Source organism: Pipra filicauda, unplaced genomic scaffold (genome assembly GCF_003945595.2).
Source record: "Pipra filicauda isolate LSUMZ 115617 unplaced genomic scaffold, ASM394559v2 scaffold4_size7858003_pilon, whole genome shotgun sequence".
NCBI classification, from domain to species: Eukaryota; Metazoa; Chordata; class Aves; order Passeriformes; family Pipridae; genus Pipra; species Pipra filicauda.
Genome location: NW_024104643.1, coordinates 2,890,438 through 2,911,103, shown reverse-complemented (window position 1 = coordinate 2,911,103; position 20,666 = coordinate 2,890,438). Strand labels below are relative to the sequence as shown.

The following is a 20,666-nucleotide window of genomic DNA, read 5'->3' as shown; positions in this document are numbered from 1 at the left end:
CCTCGGGCCGCGTGTCCGGAGCCACCTCCGGGACGTGTGGCCGCGCACGTACCGGCCCCGGCCCCGGCCCCGGCCCTGGCCCCGGCCCCGGCCCCGCCCGGGGGGAAGGTGCCCACACGGCGGGGCACCCGCCCGCCGTTCCGCCAGCAGCTGCCGCCCCTCCCGGGCAACTGCAGCGCCTCCGCCCCGGCGGACCAGCCCGCGAGTCAGGGTGTGATGCTTCCCCGACCACTTGGGTGCTGCCTTAAACCCGAACTCGGGGGGTTTCTGAGGGCATCTGACCAGAAATAGAAGTTACTGGGACAGGTAAATCCTGTTCACACAGGCTACAGGTACCATAAAACCACAGTCAGCATTCGCTGACCAAGCTGAGCACCGTGGTGGTTCAAACCTTCATTGATCAGAGTTTCGACCATTCCTGCCTTGGCCGGGATGGGCAGACAAGGCAGCAACAGCTTCAACCCTCCCATTTTAACTTGCCATACTTGCCTACCAGAGTCCTGTTTTCTGACAAATGCCTGATTGTGAGCTCCAAGCAAAGCCTTCCCTAAAACTGGTTATAGGGTTTCTCCCCCATACTCATAGTCTTGAGTAATAGCACGGAGCATACTTGGAGAAGAGATCTGTGATCTACACTGAACTTAGAGAAATGTCTTTGAGACTTCTGGCTTCCCTTGGCTGGAATGATCCAATGATTTCAAGTATGATTAGGTGGGATGGTCAGACACATGGTGTGATGGCATAAGAGCAGTTTGCTGAGGATATATTGCGTAATATTTAATGGGTATTCTTCAGAATTTACCAGGTTCTTCCATTTGCTTGTCTAAAGCAGTCTGCTGTATAAATGTAGCTACTTAAATAATGAAAGTGACAACAGAAAGCAAAGCAAGAAGAAAAATGGTGGATCTGCCTAGTATCTGCAACACAATCTATGTTAAGAACAAGCAAAATACAAAGGTTCCTATTCTGCACTGCATGGTGCCACACTAATTTTGTTCGTGTTTGGCAGTAAAATCTCAGCCCCCAAAAGTGGATGTGTTTGTGGCAAAGAAATCCCATCTGCAAGACAGAAGTTTATGGAAAGAACTTAAGAATGCCCTATTCCCCAGCACAGTGAATTTCAGAAGGTGGCTTTTTTATATCATGCAATTTTAAAAAATGTAAAGAAGAAAAAGAAGGATCCCGGAAAAAGGTTGCACAGCAGAATCCAAGTGATAAGAATTAGGGAGAAACAGGGATGGAGATGCTATATGATTCTAAAACTAAAGTAACTGTACCCCCCTTGCAACCCTCAGATTTTAAAATTGTACTAGGTACTAATGTCTTATTTATCCGAGGTGTTCAGTGCTAGGGAATATGAAGAGGACAGTGATGTACAGAAGGCATCTGGTGAAAATTAGCAGTCAATTGCTTTTATTGCAACACGAATTATATTGCTATTGCAGGTGTTCTCTTTATTCAATCAGCTAAAGTAGCAATCAACTGTAAAGAAATTATTCACAAGGCAGTGGCTCACCTTGCTTGTCTTTCTGAGACCTACCACCTGAGGTGGCACCCAGTGACCCCTATGAAGGAGTACAGAAGAAATGGGATGTGCAGAAGCCAGCAGTGTGGAGTAGAGAGGACAAGCCAGTCAACAGCTGTGCCAAGAAGTGGGCACAGATCTAAGCACGTCTAAGCTGGAAATGTGCCTCTAGGCTGGAGGGAAATGCCTTTTCATCCCAAATTCAGAGATGTCTTTTAGGGGTTTTGCATTAGTCAAGTAAGTTAACCCCTTCTCATGAGACCAAATAAAACCAAAGTCCTTATACTAGGGCTTTTAAGGAGTTTTTGAAGAACAGTTATGGAAACATTTTTCAATAAGAAGCAGTTTTTGTCAACAGCTAAGTAGAAAGGGACAAGGAAGAGGACATAAGGACATCACTCCTGCTTCCACGTGGCACCTGCCATCACACATGTATGGAAAAAGGAAAAGACCAGCTTATTTCTTACAATACCTGAACTGTATGCACATGCAAGCTTTCTAATTTGGGTTGTTTTGCTGTCAAAACAGTTCAACTTATCCTGACATTTGTACAGTCATGAAAATGATATAAAGAAACTTCAGTTAGACTTGAGTTTTAATGGCCCATACATTTTTTTTTTTGTTTGTTTCCTGTGTGTTTCCCATGAGCATACTCAGAACTATTTGTTTCAGCCTATCTGGATCATTGAAGTACTGTCATGGGATTGCACAAAACATCAAACTAACACCATTGTTTGAATAATGAGAATCAAATCACCTGAGAATGCATTAGATATTGACACAGGTATATTTTCCTCATAAACGTGTTATTTTTTAAAAAATATTACATCTTGTAGCTTTTTTAAAAGACTTAGAACACATTTGTAAGAAATGTGCAGGTGTGGTCACTGAAAGCCCAGAGACACACCATTTTCTCCACGCTGAAAGAACTTGGCACTAGGAGAACTGCTCTATGGCATAGTAACTGGGGTTTGTCTCCCGGGGACTGTGACTTGAGGTCAAATTGCTGCTCCAAACCAGGGGAAGAAAAGTTTGAACTGGGTCCCTCACATGCTAGTTGAGTGTCTTACTCACGGAGCTGTACCACAGCAGGGAATCTAACCTCTCCCTTGGGTGCATAGGCCTTATCAGCAATGCTCACTTTTGGGTCCTTCCCACTGATTTATATGTTGGCTGCGGAGGGGGGCTCAGGCAAGTGCTGTCTCCAGGCAGGGGCCTGGGCGGCACTCAAGGACGGAGCACAGCCCTGAGTTTGTATGTGGAGGGGTCTGAAGGTCAAGCACTGGTGATGTTACAGGAGACTAAACCAGTATTTCTCTAACAGCCTGTTGCAACAAGTGAGTTTGGTATTCAGATCCAGGCTCAGTCTTGCTAAGCACAGTATGCATCCAATGTGGTTGAGCTGCATTCAGGCTACAGCTAAGCTAAAAGCAACAGTGCCTTAGCTTAGGAAAATGTGTTGGTCATGGAGCTTGGTATGCTTACTTTGGATCAAGAACTCCACTGTGGCAGGCGATTCCTTGAACATTTAAGCTCTTTTCAGTCTTTTTTGTACTAATAGAAAAATGCAAAAATCCTTTGTATGAACATGTATCTGATTACCTGAACACCTAGACACCCCTTCAGACTACTAGGCCAGGCTTGGCACCTACTAAAGGCTCAGTTTTACAGGATTCACATCACACTCAACACTGCAAACCTGCAATGTATGAAAAGCTATGAATATACATTCTTTTCTGATCATAGCTGATTTCAGATTAACTCACCCCTGACGGTTTTCCAAAGTGCCAGTTGCCTAATGTCACCCTCTCCTGAAATCTCTTGGCAATGCTCCTCATGTGAGCACTGAGTTACAGCAATGGATGATATGAGTGCTCCTTGTCTGCTCCTGTCTTTGGTAGCTGGCTGAGCTACAATCACCATGGAAGTTATCATTAGTCACTGAAAATGAGAACACTCACTGAACTATTTACAGAGTAAAAACCCCAAGTACCACAAAGAGATGCCTTTTCCTTGGTACAGTTTCAAACCCCAGTGAAACCCTGTGCGGAAGTACTAGGCTAGTCAGTACACGATGAAAACAGAGAATCCAGAGTATTCCTTTTAAAAGTGTGGATTGCTTTCTTATGGCTAAAAACAATTATTTCAACATGGCTGAAAGCAATCATTTCAACTCTTACTGAATGATTATTCCAAGTTACATGACTAGAATGATACAGCACAAAGCTGATTAGTTTTTTCATGTACTGGTTACTTTTTGAGGAGTTACTTGTTTTATAAAGGAAAGTACATCATTCCACAAACAAGTCATAGTTTATAAACAGTACCACAGGCAGCACAGAAAGTTCTGCTGAACTATCACATGACAAATCATGCAAATCCCCCTGCAGAGCTGAGTGAACACCTCTCCCGGATTTCTGGTTTGCACTTGCTTCTGCTTTTGTGAAAAGAGAGCAAATTTTCCCTCGGGGAACACATTTGCAGGAAGGGATAGCAGCAACTAAAGAAATACAGCATGTATAACAATTGACATACTGTAATAAAAGGCAAATAAAAGTTACATTGTTTGAAAAAAAATGAAATGCTGAAATGAGATTATATATTTTTTGATACAATAAATCTTTAACATCTTTCATTTCTCAATATTTTTAACTGTCCACAGACTAAATCATGACTCTTGTCTTACATTAGAGGGATTGCTCATAGATATAGAAAGTATAAACCAAAAAGAAAGAAAGAAAAAAAACAAAATCAAAAAAACATGAACTTAGGGGAGAGATAAAGAAAATAGGGGCAAAAAAGTAAATGATTCAGATGTTTTGAAATCAATGAACAAATGTATATACAAGTACTTTAGAGGTAGTACAGAAGGTAAAATCTCAAGTACAGTGCACTTGGTGTTTTTTAGGGTCATTGCTGGGGGCTAGAACTCACTGAAGTTTGGGGTTTTTTTAAATATTGCACTTACTGTGAAATTTTGAGGAAAAAAAGCAACAGTGCTAACTGAAATGTCACTGTAGAATAGACTTTAAAGAAGCTGTATGAGGAAACTGATGAATTATTAAATCATTACATTAGAACATCTTTTTATAATGTATATAAATTAGTTAAGTAATTAAAAAAAAAAAAGATATTCAGTAAAATAGATATGTACCTCTTGTAGTGCCTGCAATTGTTCCTAATGTATCTAGCTCTAACACAACAGCAAAATTATGTCCAGAGGGATTTTTCTTTCTGGTATTATTGGTCATTTGACTTGATAAAATAACATGCCAAGAAAATTGATAGTTATAGTCAAGGGGTTTGCTTTGGTCTCATAAGGATGTAAATAATATATTGCCTAAAGGGTGCCCAATACCTTACACATGAAAGGATAAAGCTTAAACTACTCCTGGTTCTTTGATCTTCACAGGTTTAATGCTTTGGAGTTTGGTTTGATTTTTGTTTTTTCATGGTAAGAGAGTATACTAGCCACTGCCAGAAGTCTCTGTTACTGCTAAAAATGCTCACAGTAGCACCCAGACCTAAGCAGGAAATGGTTTGGAGTATGAAAAATTGGCATCCCAAATAGGGAGGAAAAGACAATAACCCATTCTTGTGGATTGCAATCCTTCCCTCCTTTTTCCTCCCTAAAAAAAAATCAGAGATGGAGCAATTACGAACATTCCATTTAGACCATCTTTAATTATTTAGTTTTACTTTTACTATTTCACTGTAAGTTTACTAGCATTAATTCCAGTGTTTGCAATTAAAATCATAATAAAGCCAAATCTTGCATTTTATAATTTAAAAATATCATAGAGAAACTCTGACAATTTAAGCACTTTTGTCCCTTATATGTCTTGAGTTGAAACATTTGCTAGGACTAACTCTCTTAGATGAGCAATTTATATTCAATGAATTGACAATTAACAATTTAATCTATGACCTTGACCTTTAAAATAATGTTCTCAGCAGCTCTAGTCAGAGTATGACCTGGCACAGGAGTGCTAGGTCCTCCACCTCTTGCAGTCTGATTTCTCAGAAGATGATGAACCTTCAAGGAACACAGTCACAGACACAGACACTACTTGTTTTTCTCAATACATTTTTCTAAATCTTTGTTTTCTTCAGCAACATAAACAATACTCTTTTTTTTTTTCTGAAGGTAGGTGCCTTAGCACCACGTAGCAGTGCAGAATACGGGTGGAAAGAATTGCATCTAGTTCAGTCAGCAAAAAAATTAAGGGTGCCTCAAAATTACAGTTCAAAACACAGCACTTTAAGTGGATGGTGTGCAAAGGCTGATCAGCTGCATGGCAGAAGCTGTCTGAAGAATGTCAACATAGGGATATGAACAAGCTGTATTAAGTAAATTTGTAAGAAAGGGTGCATATTTAATTTTTTTTTTGTAACACTCATTTTCTCTCTTTGCTCCTGTACTGCTTTCTCTGTAGCTTTGACTTGGGGCTAGAGCTTAGAGGAGAAAAAAGGAAAGGGAAGGATATTTTAGCTGAAGATCTTTGAGTTTGGGTCAATGGCTGCACTACCTTGCATTATGTCTGCATGTTCCCAGATATGGATTCTCAGGACAGTCTGTCAGGGACTGACACCAATTCTGTTCCAGAGGGTGTCTGGAAGAGTTTGTACTGATGGGGTTCTAATATGCTCAAATCCTGTTTATTGCAATAGCTAAAGCAAACTTTTGATCAGAAGACCATTCTGGATATTAATATTGCTCAAAGCCCCCATCTACCAAGCTGAACTGCTGTCTAGGGAGGTTTTCTACTTGCTAGAGGCTTAGTGACATTGTGGAGACACTGATGTGGCTTGTCCAGTCCTCAGAATATTGACCTCTGCTGCTCTTCCAGGTGGACACCAATGCTGATACCAGGGGAGACATGGGGTGTATTGAGCATGTCTACATGACTGAGGGTGAGAGCATGAGGGCCAAATGGTTTTGTCTTTGATCCTACTGGTTAGGGCAAAGGACTTTACAAGGAGTGAGTGAATCCTTTGGATCAACAAGTACTGTGCAGCTCGTGTCAATGACAGGGATTATTTTTTTATGACCATGGGTCCTTTGTGAGAATTAAAGATTGTTGGGGAAGAGGTGGGATCCCACCTGACTAGGCAGGCCAGAAACATCTTTGACAACAGGCTGGCCTACTTGGTAAAAAGATAGGAAAATTGGAAAGATGGAGGAAGGAAATGGAAACCCATAATCAAGTGAGGGGCTGGGCTGGGCTGACAAGAAAAAGATGTAGCATGAACAGGAGAGACCTTGAAACCAGCAGTGCAGGACTGAAGGGGACCTAAAGCATATACACTCAAATAAGGAAGTGCTAAGAGGACAACATTATAAGGGAAACTCTCACACTTTTCCTGGGAAAAGGCCTGTCTAGGGACCTTCTTAGAGGAATCCGATAGGAGATGGACCTGAGGAGAAGAGAGTTCCAGGCGAGTTTACTAATTTTTCAAGGACCACCTCCTCCAAGCTCAAGAACAGTCCATACTGATTTGCAGAAAGCCAAACAGAAGTGGCAGGAGGTCTTCACAGACAGACAATGAGATCCTGATAAAACACTCTCATGTAAAGGAAGCATCACAAGAGGTGGGAATAGGGACAGGTGACCTGTGAGGAATATAGAGATGCTGTCTGGGCATGCAGGAATAGCATTAGAAAAGACAAAGCCTACCAGGACTTGAATTGGTTAAGGGACATGAAAGGCCACCAGAAGGGTTTCTACAAGTGTCTCTGCAGCAACGGCCCTATGTTGAATGGAACCAGGCAACTGTAACAAATTACACAAAAATGGCCAAGATACGCAATGCCGCCTCTGCCTCAATTTCACAGATAAGATTTACCTTCTGGAATTGTAGGTCCCTGAAAACAGGGTGAAAATTTGGAACAAGGAAGACTTACCTTGGTGGGGGAGGATCAGGTTAGGGAACATTCAAACCAACCACACACGCAGAAGTCCATGGCTGACAGAGGCAGCTATGAGTGCTGAGGGAGAAGCTAATGTCATTGCGAGGCCACTCTCAATTGTCTCTGAAGGATGTTGGCAATTAGGGGAGGTTACAGAGGACTGGAAGAAAGCAAATGTCACCCTTCAGGAAGGGCAAGGAGGAATATGCAGGGAACTATAGGCTGGTCAGCCTCACCTTGATCCCTAAAGAAGCTGATGGAACAACTTGTCCTGGGAACCGCTTCCAAACACATGCAAGACAAAAAGGTGACTGGAAGTAGTCAGCATGGATTTACAAAGGGCAGATTGTACCTCACCCTACCAGTAGCCTTCTACAATGAAATGACTGGCGTGGAGGAGGAAGGGACAGCAGTGGATGTTTATTTTTGCTTATGTTGAAAGCACACTTTCAACACTGTACCCCATAACATCCTCATAGACAAACTGATGATTAAATGGTGAGGTGGACTGAAAACTGGCAGTATAACTGGGCCCAGAGGGTTGTGATCAGCAGCAAGAAGTCCATCTGGAGGTCGGTTACTGGTAGTGTACCCCAGGGGTCAACACTGGGGCCAATACTGTTTAACATCTTCATTAATGACCTGCGTGGTAGGACAGCATGCATTCTCAGTGAGTTTTCAAAACTTGATCCAACACTGGGGTATACAAGACATTTGAACTGCCTTGAGAGGCTGGGTAAATGGGTTGACAGGAACCTCATGGAATTCAACCAAGGGAGATTTAAAGTCCTGCCTCTGAGGAGGAACAACTCCAGGCACCAGGACAACCTGGGGAGTGATAGGCTACAAAACAGCTTGGCAGAAAAGGACTTGGGGGTCAATACCAAGTTGACCATGAGACAGCAATGTGCCCTTGCAGCAAAGAAAGCCAACAGCCTCCTGGGTTGCACAGGTCGAGGGAGGTGTTCCTTCCTCTCCGGTCCACTCTGGTGAGATATGTCTAGAGTGCTGAGTCCAGTCCTGGGATCTCCAGTAAGACATGGACATACATATCATGTCTGGAAAAGAGCTGTTCTGGTTAAGGAAGTGGGGTATTTCTCATATGAGGAGAGGCTGAGAGAGCCGGGACTATTTAGTCTTGAGAAGAGAAGGCTCAGGGAAATTTTATCAATATTTATGAACACCTGCTCAGGAGGTAGTAAAGAAGACAGAGCCAGACTCTTCTCAGTGGTGCCCAGTGAAAAGACAAAGGGCAATGGATACAAATTAAAATTTAGTAAATTTCATTTAAACATATGAAAAAACTACTTCACTCTGAGAGTGATCAAACACTGGCATAGGATGCCAGTTTGAAGCCTTGGAGATATTCAAACCCAATTCAGTACAGGCCTCAGTAACCTGCTCTAGCTGTTCCTGCTTTGAGCAGGGATTTGGACTAGATGATTGTCAGAGGTGCCTTCCAGTCTCAGCCATTCTGTGATTCTATGATGTTTACATAAGAGCCTTGTTGACATTTGATGTTCAAGGATATGAGATTGAAAAGCTGCAAAAAACCTCTTGGCTAAATTTTTCATAAGGAAAAATGCAATGTAATACCATTAGTTTAAAACTACCAGAACAGTAGCACAACATGTCTGACATACACAATGCTCACATGTCTGATTAATTTGAAAGTGTTCATGAAGAAGGCAAATCCAAATTATTCTCTGTAGTTTGCATGACAGATTCGCATGGGGAAAGAAAGCATTCATACCTGGGGAATTGGAAGTTGACTATATCCTCTGTTGCTTATTAGATCTTTTTCTAGAAAGCCATGCTGAGTCCCAGTTATAAATATAGCATTTTAGTGTTCTGCAGAAGAGTAGACTGCTTCTGCATCATTTAATCTTATAATCTCTATGCATTTCAAATAATATCTGCAGCCTAATTTAGGCTGTTTTCTTATAAAATATAACAGTATTTAAAAGGTGATAGTACTGATAAAACTGTTTTGGCTTTTTTGCTTGTCATTCTGTTTTGTTGCTTTATTTTGATGCTTTTACTTTTCATCTTTCTATGTCTCCCATTGCAATAAGCAGGCCTGGCATTCTTAAGAACTCTCTGGTATTGCTACCTCATCTGAAAAAGGATGAAGGGCAGAAACTAGGCAGAAAAATAAAAGGAAGTTGCAAAGGATGGGAGAAGAGCAAAGGAGAAGAAGTTTGGTGAGAGTTGTGGAATTCGCTAAGTGAAGGAACCAAAGCCTTTAAAAATAAGGGGTGGAATTAATTCCACCTCACTTCAGATGTTCTCAACTTGAATCTCTCTACTGGGTTGCCTTAATAGTGTAGAAAGATAAGCCCTTGTACTGTGTAATTCACCTGGGCTGTTTCAGTTGTCTGCTTGAAGACGGGAGGACTTGCATCCTAGAAATACCTCTTTCTGTCTACTGACAATACAAGGCCTAGAGGATGATCTCAAATATAAATGTGTGCATTTACTGAATGAACGTAAATTCTCTAGTAATATTTTCAGCACCTAAAGTGAAGAAAAGGAAGCTGAACATCAGAAGCAGTCTGGGCAGCTTGTACCTGACAAAGTGGAGTGTCCTAGAGCACATGGAACAAAAATTACCCAGTATATTCATTTTGAAAGTTTCATGCTGGTTTTCCTTTCTGTTTTCTCCAGTGGTGTCTGGGTATGAAATGCTGAGAGTATACATAGCATCAGGTTGTTTGGCTTGGGTTTAGGTCTGTAAGGGTAACATCTCCCAAGTTCACCTGGCTGCCTGAGCCCCTTCTTCCCCAGATACTCTGGAATTACTTGATGCAGCTTGATGATGGTTGCAAAATTCCAGATATGAGAAGATATGCAAATCTTATCTGATGTGTTTCTCCTTTCCATTAGCGCAGGTCTGTTGTTTCTTAGTATTATTACAAATGCCAGAAGAACAAGAAAGATGGTTAAGATTCCTGGGAGGTCTAGATGACAGCCTAGAACTGCTGTGGTGAGTATGTGTCCCTTGGGTGAACAAATCTGCATTAAGCTAGAAATACTTGGTTTCAAAGCAGCATTTAAGCCTGGGGGATTCATCCAAACAAGACACCTTACAGGTGAAGAAGTAATCTGATCCAACAGTGAAGCTACGCAGAGAGAAAAGACAGAAAGCAGATTTGTTAATCCAAAAATGCATGTGTTACATAAACAACTTCTTGAAAAAACATCACTGTAGAATAGCTTTTTTTTTTTTTCAGCTCAAAAGGAATAATTAATAGTGGATAAAATAACAAGGAACTCAAAAGAAGTGGTGAAAAGTGCCATTCTGCAAAATCCCTGAAGGGATTCTGAAAAAAATTTTCCCCCATGTCAAAGACCCAGGTACTGATTTTCTGATTTCTTCTTAATAGCTGATCAGCCAGTCATGAATTCACTGTTAATGCACAATGAAAAATAACATGATTTCAACATAAATAATTTATAAGAACCAGCCATCATCGGCAATACAGATGTAGTTAAAAAGGATTCCTACCTTCTATTTAGGAAAGGACAGACATAATTAAATCTGTTCTCTAAAAGTGAGGTGTCCTATATAAACTGAATATTATACAATTAAATTTTATAACAAGTCTTCAGTAAATTCCAGAATTCAGAAAATTCTACAGAAGTTTTGTCTGCTTATGAAGTAAATTGTACCTTTGAGCTTTCGTGATTTTTCTGTGAGTTTTACATTTAGGCTAACATATTGTTTTTAAATTATCTGTAGCTATCCAAGTAGTGGTATTTCATAGATCAATATATTATATACCATAAAATACTAATACAAATGTTTACTGCTATAAACTAGTACATTTTAGCATGAAGTCTATCAGTAAAGCATTTTTTTAGAATATTGTTCCCTTTTAGATATTCAGACCTAAATATCTGCATTAGAATATCATAGTATTTAAAGTATGTTACACATTACAGAGCATTTTATAACATTAAAGTGGAATTACTTGTATTATAGGGATAGGAATACAATAATTAAGTAATTTGTAAATGGGATATAAATTCATAGGCAAGCAGTGCTCCAAATATTTATGAATGTCTACCATGCTCAAAGCTCTAGTTTTTTTAAATGATAAAATAGGAGTTGATGAAATACTGCTTTGCAAATATATGCTCTTGACAGTCAATAAACTGTAGGAATCCTGCTTCATTAAATTGATTCCTTACTCCAAAAATATCTAAATTTACAGCTACTCCTCCCAAATCCCATGAGGCAGACAGCAGCAGCCAGCCGCCTGAACGCTTTTCAGTCTCGCAGGATCTCATTAGATGCTGAGTATATCAGCCAGGCTCCTGTTCCTGCTGCCCACATTCCTGCTTCTAAATAACCAGTCTAATCCCAGCCTTGCTGACTCCTTGTCCAGGGCCAAAGCGGGCAGTATTGGTGTGTTCCCCTCCAAGCTCAGCTTCTGGACATGGTCTTGTACTAGTCTTTGATGTGTATGTGGCCTGAAGCCAGCTCAAGTCTCACTCCTGTGTGGTTTCGTTTGGTGCTGTACTGCAGCTCTGTGGAGTCTCTATCCCTGGCTCCAAACACAATTTTAGCCTTTGGTTCCTGTAGTCAATAACTGTGGTTGATAATTCTTATTTAAGGTCTCACTAGCACTTATAGGGATTTGTTTCTGTATTCCTATCAAGGAACTGAAAACACCTGCTAGCTGGGGCTGGGAAAGCAGGTACAGCGAAGTGCAGCTCCAGGGCCCTGAGGGTTCTATAACGAAAGATGTATAGTTTTTCAAATAAAAAGCAATAACTATTGTCTGTTTGAACTTTGGTATCTTAATAAAAGACACCTTTGACAAAGCTAAGATGGGAGATCAGCTTCGAAGGAAATAAAAATGTGCGTGGCCTCTTGAATTTTAATTCACTGCCTGCAACTAATTGACTATTAGCATTGTCTATGTGTATAAATGTGTTCTTTACTCTCATTAGCTAACTTATCACTGTGGTTTTGCTGGAGGGGGGAGGTTGGAGGTTTTTTGGCTGGTGCTTTTTTTTGTGGTCATAGTGTTCTGGAAAAAAAAATGAAGCAGATGCAGTGATAGGTGATTGTGGGCCTAAACTTCTTCATGTATTACTCAGCAATAAAAATAATGAAGCTGGCTTATAGTCTGTAAAATGTTCACTTGTTGCTTTGGGCTTAGAAGGATGTTGTCAAGATTGGTTGAAGTACTGGGACAAGTGTCTGTACACTCCAGGAAATACGTGGAAAAAGCAAGTTTTGAAAATCCTGCATAGCCATTGGAAAAGGATTAAAAATCCTCCAGGATTAAGCAGCAGGCAGGGCATGCATCAGCAAATGAAAGAGTTACACATCTTGCTCCAGTCGTTAGGAGCATTTCTGCATAGATTCTGAACTGAACAGCTCGGCATCTTTCAGCCATACCTAGAATTGCTCCTTGCTTTGATTTTTCATGCTGTTACTGTGCAGCTTTTGTTTAATGGGATTATTGCCCTGGAACAGCGTAATTGAAGTTCTTTTCTTCTTTAGTGTAAGCATGTGTACTTTGTCTGCCTCATCTGCATTAATCATGTTTGCTGGGAATATGCAGCCATTAAGTGGGTCACTTGGAGTGGTCCTTCCCAGTTCTCTCTCACATTTGCTGTTTTGATGCATTAGCCCTCATGGGTAGGACAGAGCACTTACTACTCTGTTCCAGTGTTCCTGAGAACAGAGAGACATCATTCTGTACTATCATTTCTTATTTTGACAAATTGGTTTATTCCTGCTGGCAATAGAAATTTCTGCTTGGAGCCCTGCAAACTGCAGCTTGACACTACTTCTCTTTCTGTTCTCTCCTCCTTTCCATGGGAGCCTGGTTTGCTTTAGAAGTTACTCAGGTGGGCAGGTGGCTACTAATGGCCTCTCTGTAATTTTATGGCAAAATTTTAGATTTGCGGGCTGTGTATACTTTTCTTAACTTCATAATTATGGCATACTTTTAGAACACTTTCCAGGGCTCTAGACTTTTCATTTAATCTGTGCTTTGCATTCAGAATAATCCCTGTCAGGCACAGGCGGCATTTTGCAGGTGGCATAAATGAAATGTAAATTTGTGAAAAACAAACAACAAGGCATATTCTAATTTAAAGTATGTCTAGTAAAGCCCCAAAGACATTTTGCGTAGGAAGTATGTAATTTTGGAAGGGTTTTGCCAAGGGAAAGGATGAGGCAGCTGGGAAAATCAGACTACCTACTTGTTCTTGCTCCTCCTTTGACCTATCATTCCTTATCCTGCACTTAACCAACAACAGGTGACACCTAGTGCAGGTTTTCTCTGTTCTCTGTGGAGTTGATCTGAGAGGTAGGAGCTCCCCTGTGCAGTACAGTCATTTCATTAAGACAGCATCTAGCCCAGAGCCTTCAGCAGAGCAAGACCATTAAGAGCATCAGCCTGAGCATCTAGCAAGGATTTCCTGGATTACGGTTCAAGCTGATTTTACATCAAAGATGAAGATGGCAGATGAACCTAGAGGTTAAGATTTTTCTCTGTTCCTGTTGGATCTTACTAAAGGCCATGCAAGCACTGTAATGGGCCTAACAGGTAGGATTGCTCATCCTGAAGAATGAAGAGAGACATGTACACAGCATGTGTAGTCACCCACCCCTCTTTGTTGGCCTACATATTTGACGGGTAAAGTAATGTACAGAATAAAGATGGTCTCAGGTCCCTAAGTTAATGAACTACATGGAACTTCAAAGGCAAAGCAGAGATGGCAGAAAAACTGGGGAAACTCAGGCAGGATTTTAATGGCCAGGGACCTACTTCCAGTCATGGTATCATCAAATAGAATTCCATTTATAAAGGATGGTCAGGCCTTACAAGCCAAAAAAATTCAATTCTTTGCTCAGCATATGAGGCAAAAAGGATCAAGAAGAGGAAGAAATATTATGGGTAAGAAATTTCTGACTCTGCTGACTTCATCAATGCACTCATTAGCACCTTTTCAATTATTAATTGCTCTGCAGCTGCAGTTATTACTGATCCATATTAATCCTCCAAGGAACACGAGATGACAACACCAAGTCACGACGACCTTATCTTTCCATATGCTACAGCTGATCAGGAATTTTCCAATGAAACAGCTGTTCACTGTAAAGTGTGAATTTTTAAAAATATTTGCCTTTGTTGGAAATAAACATATTTCATTGATTTCTGTTGGGAAAATCTTTTTGGATCTGACATAGCCTTCCTACAGCTGATATTCATGAAGAGGATTTTTCTTGAGGATGTTAGACAAATAGGTCTTTTTTCTTCCTTGTAATTCATACAAAGTAAATGAGAGGAGACTGAGGAAGACCTAGACACAGACTGCATTCTAGGCTGACCCACTTTCAAGAACAATTTTGCCTACACAGGCCTCACACAATATAGCAGACAAAAACAATAACTCCAAACCTTAACAAAACAATATGGAAGAATATGGAAGAGGTATCAGGCTTTGTTATTTTTCTCATGAGCGTTTGTGACATTTTGCAAGAGTCACAGCTGTATGAGAAGGAAACTTCAGAGATTAACTTTCAGACATGTCCTAGTTACAGGGGCTGGGACTAGTTTATCACTATGTGGGTATAACCAAAGTTGTGTATTCTACACCCTCTGTGTAATTTCTGAGGGACTGTTAATAAATGAATCATTTGCAGCAGCTGCTCAGGGCACACCTGACACCTCAGGCTACAAGCTGGGTGTTAAAGAAACCCTTTGAGGCAGGGGAGTGTTTCTTTGTCTTCACACCAATGATAGCTGTGACAACTCCCCCCCAGGGAGACATTAGCACCTTCACACTCGGCCTGAGGGGTCATCTCTGCTAATGGGCCACACTGGACTGGCATAATAGGCAGCTGCAATGACCTAGACCATCAAAGATTCCAAAAATATCCCATGACTCACAGAGTTAAGTCACCCATTGTGAAACTCTCTGCCCTGGGGGAGGTACTGGGCATTCCCACTTGAATTTAAGCATATATAATCCTGCAGGTTTGGGACTTCTGGTACCACTTGGTGAGTCCAGAGGAGGATTAGAACTTCAGCAGGACTGCGACTGCCACTCTTGACAAGACTGAGATCATTACTTCGACAGAACTGCGACCATCATCTGGACCAATCCTTTTACTTTGCACCCAGGGGGACCATGTGGTGCTCAGCACAGGGGCCAATGAACACTGTTCTATTCTTGTCCCAGGGTTCTGGGTTATACATCTGGTTTTGTGGGTTAAAACCAGTTTTCTCTATATCATTATATTTATTGTAATCTTTTTAGTAAATTGTAACTCCGACTTGTAATCTCTATTGAATTGGGTTCATTTCTCCTGCTGGTTTACTTTTAAACCAGCACAAGATGCTATCAGTTCAACCAAGTATTAAATTAAGTCTGTTGTATTCTGAAAGCAACAGATTCTTCTTTTCAAGATACTTTAAAGTGTATCTCTGTCATTTGGTTCAATATCTTCTTCCCAAAGTCCCACCAACCTCCAACAAACCTAGAAACAATAGTTCTGTGTGCATCAAAATGCTTTTTAGTATTTTTGTATATTTATAGGGGTTTTGTCTTTCCTTTTCTTTTTCAATACTCCTGCATAATTCAGTGCTCTTTCTGCATATTCAACTGGGTAGTGGTTCTGTGCAACAAAGAATTATAAGTCTGTGATTAATGGTTATTGAAATGAACACACTTATCCAGTTGGGGAAATCTGCTGGAAACCAACAGATCCAAAAAGATATTAACTCAGACTTTGTTATCATCAAAGTTTTTATTCATCTTTGCATGTGAGATGAACGGTGGTCTTTAGTAGGTTCCAGAGAAACCAAAGAGTTGTTCTTTATAGTGTGAGAAACAAAGATCAGGAACAGCAACTAAATTACCAGTATGTGACTTACAAGGCCAAAGTGGAAAGAGGCAAGAAAATGCTAGGAAAGGGAGATGAAAGAGGAAAAAAGTAGAAGAAAAGTCAGACCAACAAATGAGTGAAAATAAAAAGAGAAAGCTGGAATCTGGGTTTATAGACTGAAATATATCAGACATAATATTTTTTATTAATTATTATTACTTTTATTATTATTACCATTACTATGATTGTATTCTTTCCTTTTCCTTAGCAATAATAGTATTAAGAAAAATGTGAGGAGTTAGGGCAAAATTCCTATAAAACTTGCAAAAGGCTCTTAAGGAGGGACAGAAATCTGTTTAAGAGTTATCCATTCTGGGTGGTGGGTAAAATGTCTCCCACAATTCTACATTCTATTCTAAAAATAGTGGAAAGTTAATATTTGTGCAGTGACTTGGAGGCAGGTGTTGTCTTGAATGAAGTAGAATTAGAGGTGATCAAATAAATGTGAGACTTTTTCAAAAAAGAATTACCTGCTTTTTATACCTTCCCCAAAATTAGGAGTTTCCGCAGATTCCAAATTAAGAGGAGGAAGGGGGTATTTCCTTTCCTCTTTCTAACTAAACCTCTCCATGAAAATATAAACCCTCTAAAAGAACCCTGTGTTTTATATTTTTGGTGGCCAGTCAACCTAATTAACAACTAGTCAAAACACTGTCATAAGCTAAAGCACACATCCTGTCTCTAGTAGCTTAAAATCAGCTGCTTAGTGATTACAAGTGGCTGATTACTGATCAGAGGCTCTAAAAAACTCCTCTGTAATCTGCTGATGTGCAAAGGTAAACTAGGTCCAGTGATGCCAGGATAGAAATGGGTGGTATATGAAGTTCTTTGAGGCACTGGCTTTGCTGCAGCAGATACTTTCAGAGTAGGAAGCCACTGAAGATGTTTATTTTTCCTGATGAAGGAGGGATACCCAAGGCTGAAATGTTCTATTTGCACTCCCAAATCAGCAGCAGAGATGTTCAAGAGAGGATGCTCACGTGTCAAAACTCTCCCTCTGCTCCCCAGAGTAGCATGGCTCTATGGGAAAGGGTGTTCAGGACCTGAAAAATCTCTCAATCTAAAGCCACAGAGATGTTTGAGGGTCAGTCTGGACTGGATCGCCTACCAGGCACATCAGGAAGACAGTGAAAGGATTCAGCTCAAGGCAAAAACATAACTTGCATTTTTGGGTTTTCTAGAGGAGGAAAAGGTGAGTCGTCCTCACTTTTAATTTAGATATTAATCAGAATGTGAGTTTAATTGAATTTTATTTAAGCAGGGTCTAGAAAGCCAAGCTCCTAAATCCCTTAAATAAATTAAATTTGAATTAAATAGCCAATGACAGGAGCAAGCACAGTGGGAAGGAAACATGATACCTACTTTTGCTCAGAGGCTCATCCTTTTTCATGGGAAGGATAAGGGAGTCATAATCCCTCTAAGTATGCTATTGAACTCATGGCAGCTTAGGAGAACTAAAAAAAAAATAAAAATGAGAATTTGCAATCAAACTGTGTAAGAACAAAATATGGAGCAGCTGAAATAAAATGGATGCTTAGTCCTTAAAGTCAGAATATCATCATGTGGAGCAGGTCCTTCCTTTTAACTCTCACAGGACACTGCTTTTGCTATTCACCCATGTTTTTTCAATTCTCTTTTATTCCTAATCAGTGGAATTTAATAAAACTGGATTGCATGATAGGCCACAACTATGTTTTCTGAACATTAAGTACAGGGAAATTCCCTGGACTTCCAGGTTTTGTTTGTGTTCCTTTCTCTACAGCTTTATATCCACATGGGAAAGCGCTTTCAGTGCTGGAAATCACATTGCAAGTGGTCTGTACAAATGATCCTTCCTTAAAAGAGAAAACTTAGCAAGGTAAGTTAGTTTAATAATAATTTTCTGGAGAAGCTATGAATAATCCTAAGCAATAAAGATTTTTGCCTTTAATACTTTTCATCCTCATATTTTCTAATGAAAAAAGAAAGAAAGTGTGAGAAGGAAGGAAGGAAAGAAAAGCATGTTTTTCCCTGATTTATGTGCGTTTCAGTTCATGATGAATGATCAGAGGTAGTGTGCAGGTAGAATGGATTTTTAGCAGCCAAGCAACTTGTCTGGGTAAGGTTTTTCTCCTTAATGCCATTTAGCACCACTATTTTTGAGTGAGATGTTAAAGAGAGAAAAAATGGGCCATGTGAAAATATGCCACGCCATGCCTAGATGCAATTTCCATGTGAATAATTTTAAATCTTCACCTGCAAGATGTCAAATGTTAGGGAACAAATGCAGACAACCTTAGCTTCTTCTCTGAAGGAAATCGTAAGTACAAGCTCACGTTTTTTGTCTGCCTGCCTACCAGTCCCCCTCTTGCCTGTCCCATTTCTTCCACTCTATGTTGTAAGCCACTGATGGATTTTAGCTAAGCCAAGGGAGAAGTGAAAAACAGAAGTAACACAGTTCCTACCAGCTCTGTAAAGCAGCCACATGAAGACATAAGCAAGACCACAGGAAGAACCTCCTGTCTCTTATCAGGTAACAAAACACTCCAGGTAGAAGAGAGAGCTTATCAATGGCCCAGTTTTGAGATGGCCTTCAGTGAATGTTGCAGTTACAATGAGTCTACAAGTCCTTGATCTCAGTGCTCAGCAGCACTTGTTGATATATCCTCCTACAATCGCCTTATCACAAAAGAAAAGATAATGCACAATGCTGATACTGTAACTCTATACTATTGATAGCAGTGACAGTATTATATCAGCATTTTATTCAGAGTTCCTGCTCTGTGTTGTACTCTCTTTTTTTGTACCCTTTCTCTTCTCTCTGCTCAATGGCATGCACGCAGACACTCCACAAAAGTTTTGGCAGAGTTTAGTTTTGGAATCCTGAAATTGAGAGTAACAGCCAGAGTTTTTGCAGGGAGAAACACTGGGCAGATATTTCAGCAATGGGCTGGGACTCGGCAGGCTGATATTTAATTCCTCATGCTCTGCATCTTCTGTGCTTTTGTTCCTTTCTCTCTAGAATGGGAATAATGAAGTTTCCTTTTTCACACCTTTTTTCATGTAGATTGTAATGGCTAAGGTTCCTCAGTAGGCCTAGCGAAGGTCTGATCCTGTGTGAACATTGGGAAAACCCCTCCTTGGCAGGGAGAAGTAGAAAGGAATATTGCTTCATCTCAGCCAAGAACTGCAGAGCAGATGTTTTGCTATCCTTATCCAGACAAAAAGCACCATCAAAATGAGTGCAATCAGGTAAGAACTCATATCCTCTCACCATGCTGCTTCTTGTGATAGTATACTATCACACATTGCATGTTATTCCTATAAATTATTAATTATTTTAAGCACAAAAACTGTATCTTGACTTTTTGCTTAATTTCATTCTTTCAACAATCAAGGTCAGATGATGCATTAAAATCTCATAATTCCAACTTTGAGCAGGCAGTCCTTGCAGCAGCTGTAGAGATCATTCTGTGCCTGTGTTTGCAATACCTTGATCTGTTTATTTATAACTTGCCAGATCTTTGGCTGGAAGCATTCCAAGCATAAGGAAAAAAAAAAAAACACAACAAATTTATATGGAATGCTATATTTTAATTAAATGGTTTTATATTATCCTAGAATTTATTTGCCAGCTTTCTTTCCTGATTAAAAAAAATATTCCATTAGTAACAATGTACTTGTCTTTCATAGCTGAAATTATTCTTGAGTGGAAGTTCCTACTAAAAAGGATTTAATTTTTTTATTTTGATGGGAAGAAAAGATACCAGTTTTGCATTTAGCTCTTCTCCTTACCATCTCCATTTACATTTTCAGGAGAATTTGGAGCTCAGAAAAGGTGCCAGACTGACAACACTGGAAACTCAGTCTCCATTTATCTGCAGGCTGCTGGATTTTCATAGAATCATAGAATGGCTTGGGTTGGAAGGGACCTTAAGGACTGACTAGTTTCAACTCCCCCTGCCACAGGATGCCATACACAACATACAAGTCACTCAGTCTCATTCAACCTGGCCTTGAAAACTTGCAGGGATGGAGCATCCACAGTTTCTCTGTTCCAGTGTTTCATCACCTTCACAAAAAGAATTTCTTCCTAATATAAAATCTAAGCCTCCCCTCTTTCATTTTGAAGCCATTCCCCTTGTTCTGTCACAACATGCTCTTGCAAAAATTCCCTCTCCAGCTCTCTTGTAAGACCCCTGAGGTACTGGAAGGTGCTATAAGTTCTCTCTGGAATCTTCTCCAGACTGAACAGTTCCAACTCTCTCAGTCTGTCCTCATTTAACAGATGCTCCAACCCTCTGATCATTTTTGTGTCCCTCCTCTGGACTTGT

The 20,666-nt window shown here is 40.3% G+C and overlaps 1 long non-coding RNA gene across 1 annotated transcript; it reads left to right on the top strand.

Moving 5' to 3' along the window:
* The first annotated feature begins 69 nt into the window (after positions 1-69).
* On the top strand, positions 70-20,368 carry LOC114002070. Its single transcript, XR_005565621.1, has 6 exons — positions 70-10,422; positions 10,670-10,793; positions 17,362-17,545; positions 18,116-18,211; positions 19,400-19,584; positions 20,149-20,368. It is a non-coding gene; the product is annotated as an uncharacterized LOC114002070 (long non-coding RNA).
* The last annotated feature ends 298 nt before the right edge of the window (positions 20,369-20,666 follow it).